This window comes from Otolemur garnettii, unplaced genomic scaffold (assembly GCF_000181295.1).
Source record: "Otolemur garnettii isolate 467f Iridium unplaced genomic scaffold, OtoGar3 scaffold00077, whole genome shotgun sequence".
Classification (NCBI taxonomy): domain Eukaryota; kingdom Metazoa; phylum Chordata; class Mammalia; order Primates; family Galagidae; genus Otolemur; species Otolemur garnettii.
This window is the reverse complement of record NW_003852472.1, coordinates 1063276-1069023: the sequence shown is the minus strand read 5'-3', so window position 1 is coordinate 1069023 and position 5748 is coordinate 1063276.

Genomic DNA, 5748 nt, shown 5'->3' with positions numbered 1-5748 from the left:
CAAGAGTTTGAGGTTGCTGTGAGCTATAATGCCATGGCACTCTACCCAAGGCAACAGAGTGTGACTCTGTCAAGAAAGAAAGAAAAAGAAAAGAAGGAAGGAAAGGAAGAAAGAAGGAAAGAAAGAAAGAAAGGGAAGAAAGGAAGAAAGAAAGAAAATTGTACCTCAATAAATTTGACTTATGGCTCAGCGCCTGTGGCTCAAGTGGCTAAGGCACCAGCCACATACACCTAAGGTGGCGGGTTCGAATCCAGCCTGGGCCTGCCAAAACAACAATGATGGCTGCAACCAAAAAATAGCCAGGTGTTGTGGCAGGCACCGGTAGTCCCAGCTACAAGGGAGGCTGAGGCAAGAGACTCACTTGAGTCCAGGAGCTGGAGGTTTCTGTGAGCTGTGATGCCACGGTACTCTACCTGAGGGACAGCTTGAGGCTCTGTCTCAAAAAAAAAAACAACTTGACTTACTAAACAACCGTTGACTTGCCAGGTTGTCAGGGAGCGAATCCTTCATTGTCTGGGTGGCTTTGGGGAGTGGTCCAGTCTTTGGCCCACTGTGCCTATCCAAGGGAGCCCAGGCGCTATAAATCTGCTGTGCCCAGAGTGGGACCAAGAGTTGGAGCAATAAGCTTTCTAGACCCCAGAGGCCAGTGTGGATGAAACTCCCACACTTCTACTTCTGGGTCACACACCCATGGAGTCAGTCACCATCCCCTCTGAGTGAGGCCACACTAAACAATGGTAGCAAGTGCTTGGACCTGTATCTGGCAGGATGCCCACCCTGCAGAGCCCCCACTCTGAATCATAAAACACCTCCCTGTCTCTGAGCATGGACCCCCAAGGTGTGGGGCCCTTGTGGTCTGCTAATTGCAAAGTCCGGCCAGAGAGATGCATCACCCTGTCTGGGCTGGCCCAGGCTGGTTCCTTCTTCTCTCCCAGCCCGATGCTGTCTGTCCCATCTGTGCCCACACATTCTCCCTGGGTGACTGCCCAAGAATATGTGGCTGACACATAAATCCTCAAATGAACTCCACACTCCTGGGTGGATCTCCCCAATCCAATGATAATCAGAACTGTTAACCTCGTGGTATATGGCTTTTTGTAAACTGAGTCCTCATTAACTTGTTGAATTCTCACTAAAACTTATGAGACAGATACTATATTTAACTTTTATGTTGTGTAATAAAATATACACACACAAAAATATAGCCAAAGAAAACATATAGCTCAGTGAATGATCACAAAACAAATACCCATGTAACACCAAGTAGAACATTGCCAGGACCCCATGCACCACCCTGTGTCCCTTTCTGCCAAAGGTAACTGTTCCCCTGAATTTATACAATAGCAACTGCTTTCTTTAGCTGGCTCGGGCTGGATTCGAACCTGCCAGCCTCCGTGTATGTGGCCAGTGCTGGAACTACTGTGCTATGGGCGTCAAGCCAGCAACTGCTTTCTTATTTCTCATATGTATGTATGTATATATACATATATATATATATTTTTTTTTTTAAAGATAGAGTCTCATTTTGTCACCCTCGGTAGAGTGCTGCGGCGTCATAGCTCACAGCAACCTCCCAGCCACATGCCCAGTTATTTTTGTTGTTATTGTTGTTGCAGTTTGGCTGGGGCCAGGTTTGAACCCGCCATGCTCAGCATATGGGGCCAATCCCCTACTCACTGAGCCACAGGCTCCGCCTTCTCTTATATTTTTTATTTTTACTACCTAAGCATCATCTCTAAAACTCTACTTTTTCCTGTTTTGGGAACTCTTTGTACTTGGAATCATTCAGAATGAATTTTAAATATCTTCTATTCTGTGTCTCACCTGTTTTACTCTCTTATTAGTATACTTTATCAAAAAGAAGTTTTTTGTTCTGTGTTGTCAAATTTATCACTATTTCCTTGTTGAGGGATTTTTGTGTTCTATTTTTTAATCTTGTTGTTGTTTTGTTTTGTTTTTCAGAGTCTCTCTCTGCCGCCCTGGGTAGAGTGCCGTGGTGTCAGCTCACAGTTACCCTAAACTCTTGGGCTCAAGCAATCCTCTTCCCTCAGCTTCCTGAGGAGCTGGGACTGCCACTACACACCGCTAGTTTTCTATTTTTAGTAGAGATGGGGTCTTGTTCTTGCTCAGGCTAATCTTGGACTCCTGAGCTCAGGCGATCCACCCACCTTGGTCTCCCAGAGTGCTAAGATTACAGGTGTGAGCTGCCATCCCTGGCCCTATTTTTTAAATTAAATTAAATTTAATTAATTTATTTTTTTACCCTGAGTTTGTAAAGAAACTCCTGTATCGTTTTGCCTTTCACATTTAGATCTACAATTCACTTAAAATTGTTTCCTGGGTTTGGTGTTAAAAGGCCTAGATTTTTATTTCCTCCATATCGATGTTGAATTTTCCCAGAACTGTTTATGGAGGAACCTGCCTTTCTTCAGGGCTCTGATGCTTCTCTTCAAATCTCAGCACAAATTTTAACCTGGCCATTGCCACTGGCAGGCAGTTTAGCCCAGGTGTGTCTTGATGGCACCTCACCTCAGGTGCGCTACATAACTCTTGTTTTACGTGGGGGAGCCCATGTGGTGACTCACACGTGTAAAGATTGGAAATTGCATGTAGTCAATGTTACACACACCAGTGCCTATCCAGCGGGGGATGGAAGTTGGTGGGTAATTGCTTCTGTCTTCCTTCCTCGTTTCATGTGTGTATGTATGCATGTGTTTTTGAGACAGAGTCCTGCTCCATTACCCCAGATAGAGTACAGTGGTATCATCATAGCTCACTGCAGCTCCAACTCCTGGACTCAAGCGAGTTGCTGGGTAATTGCTTCAGTCTTCCTTCTCTGTTTATTTACTTATTTATTTTTGAGACAGAATCCTGCTCTATCACTCCAGGTAGAAGGCAGTGACATCATCATCGCTCACTACAACCTCAAACTCTTGAGCTCAAGCAATCCACTTCTCTGTTTAGTCTTCCTAGACTCCTACTGCCCATCCTTCTGGGATCACCTACCAAGATAAAACTACTCACACCATAGTAGTTCACAGGAGGGAACATGGGCACTAGACATTGATACTGGAAGGGGCTTAAAAAAGCAGCCCTCAGGATGGTACTATAGAATCGGATCGAGCTGGCTAGGCTACAATAAGGACCCTTGACGGCTGGTAAGTATTGATAAAAAGGTGCTAACCCTGGGGTGGGCTGGCAAAATGGTTACTATTATTGTATTCTCATCTGTGATGGATTGAGTTGATATGTGGCTAGAAGGTGAAGGATTTTTGGCTTATATGCTGACTAATGGCACTTAAGCAGCATGAGCAAGAAGGAAAGTGTATGTATGGGTTGTGCTGTTGATTGCTTTCTGTTAACTGTTTGAGAAAGTTTGATAGGAGAAAATTCAGGTTCAGGTTAACTCCAGGCAAGCAATGAAAGTCTGAAGGCCTCCAAGATGGCAGTAACTGCAGAGGAAGCGTTTAACACCAGGTAGACAGGATGGCTTGTCTGCAGAGGTCATCTGTCTCTGTCCTAAGCCATTGCAGTGATTGTGCGATTGGTGCATTAATGAAGTGGCCAGGTGCAGGGCTGACGGCTGTGCGTGGGCACTGTAGCAGGCGCCCTCTTACCAAGGCCAATGTATTTACTGCCGCTGCTAAATGCCCACACTGAGTGGCCCCTAATAACAGCACTATCCTTTGAGGTGCCCCATCAACCTCTTAGTGACAAATTGAGTACATTGACTGCTTTTTATCTTGGAGGGGCATTGATTTGTTTTCCTGTAATTGATATTATACCGGATATGGGCTTGCCTTTTCTATCTGCAGTGTCTCTGCCAGCACCATCATTCAAGGACTTGCAAAATGCATATGATTTGCTGGCAAGAGATTCTGCACGTCATCTCTTCAGACCAAGGGATCATTTTAAGGCAAAGAAGATGCAACGTCATGAGAAGAATATATGCCACAATACCTGAAAGCAGCTGACCTAACTGAGCACTGAGTTGACTTTGAAATTCTTAGGTGAGCTGTCCACTGATGGATAGCACCCTGAGAGTTTGGAGTAATTTCCAGGATGAGAAGTATGTGTGGAACCTATACCCGACATGTGGCAGGCACTGAATCCCCTACAGTTAGAATTCATGGGTTGAAGAATCAAAGGGTGGAAGTAGGAGTGGTCCCTTTCATTGCAAGTCCAGTGACTCCTTTGGGGAACCTGTATGTCTCTTCTCTTTAGACTCAGGCTCAGCAGGATGAAAAGTTCTGATTTTCAGGCATGGAGAAACACTGGGGAACAACTGAGAATTCCATGGATTGAAAGTTGTGATTACCATCTGTTCTTCATTCCAGTGGAACAGGGCCAAAGGAAGGGGTGGGAATAATTGATGCTACTTTTCAGGACCAGCTTGCTGCTTCATCAGGAGGTTATGGAAGAGGATGTCTAGTACATAAGGGATTTGTTGGGGACCATTTCTTGATGCTTCTGCATCTGGGGATAAATGGAAATGGATAAATGGATAATGACAAGGGCAAAGCAGCCTAGAGATTTGACTTGTCAGGAATGGGAATCTGGATGACTCCAGCATGTTGAGGGAAATCTAGAATGAAGGGTGGAGCAGGGAGGCGATGCATCTCAGCTGTGGCTCCGGGAACAGTTAAAGCAGTGAGGACGACAGGTTGTCTCAGCAGCCCTCCTTTAGAAGGAAGGTCTTTGGTAGGAATTGTGGCCAGGCATCATTTGAGGGCCCTGTGATGGAGAGGAATAAAAGGAAGACATGAATAGGTTTGAGAGCTGGAAGGGCTGTGTAGGAAGCTCCTGTACCCACTGCACATCTCTGAACCCCAGCCAGCTTCCTTGGACATCTTGTCTTGGTCTAATTGCACATCTCTTCCTTTCTGCACTCAAGTATGTACAAACCCTGCTAGGGAGTCTGAACAGCCCATGGGGCAACTCTTATGTAGTTGGGATAAAGAAATGATAGAATTTTTTTTTTTTTTTACTCTGTCACCCTGGGTAGAGTGCTGTGGTATCAACCTACCTCAAGCAATCTCATGCTCTTGGGCTCAAGTGACCCTCCTGCCTCAGCCTCCTGAGCAGCTAGAACTATAGGTACCACCACAATGCCTGGCTAATTTTTCCTTCCTTCCTTTCTTTCTTTCTTTCTTTCTTTTTTTCTTTCTTTCTTTCTTTCCTTCTTTCTTTATTTATTTTTTAGTAGAGATAGGTCTCACTCTTGCTTGGGCTGGACTTGAACTCCGGAGCTCAAACAATCCACCCACCTCAGCCTCCCAGAGTGCTAAGATTGCTCTTCCCTTCTATTTCTGAGCATACAGTTCTGAGGCATGTTCTCAGACCTCCATCCCAGCGGTATCAGACCCAGTTACTCACAATGATGTCTAGCTCTATATATTGGCTTTCCTTCCTTCCTTCAATCTTCTCAATCATGCACTGTTGTTTCCTGGGACCACCAGGATAAAATACCTGCATGCCAGCCTTTGTCTCAGCTCTGCTTCCTGTGCCTCCCAGGCTTAGATACCTGGGTAAGTTAGAGGTGTATTTTTAAACTTCCACATGTATGGGGATTTCCTAGTTATCTTTTTTGTTATTGATGTCTAGCTTATTTGAATGGTGGTCAGAGAACATATTCTGATGACTTCGATCCTTTGGAATATGTTAAGACTACCTCATGGCTCAGTATGTAATTTTTGTGAATGTTCCGTGGATTAGAATTTGCTGTCGGCAATTTTGTTTTTTTTTTAA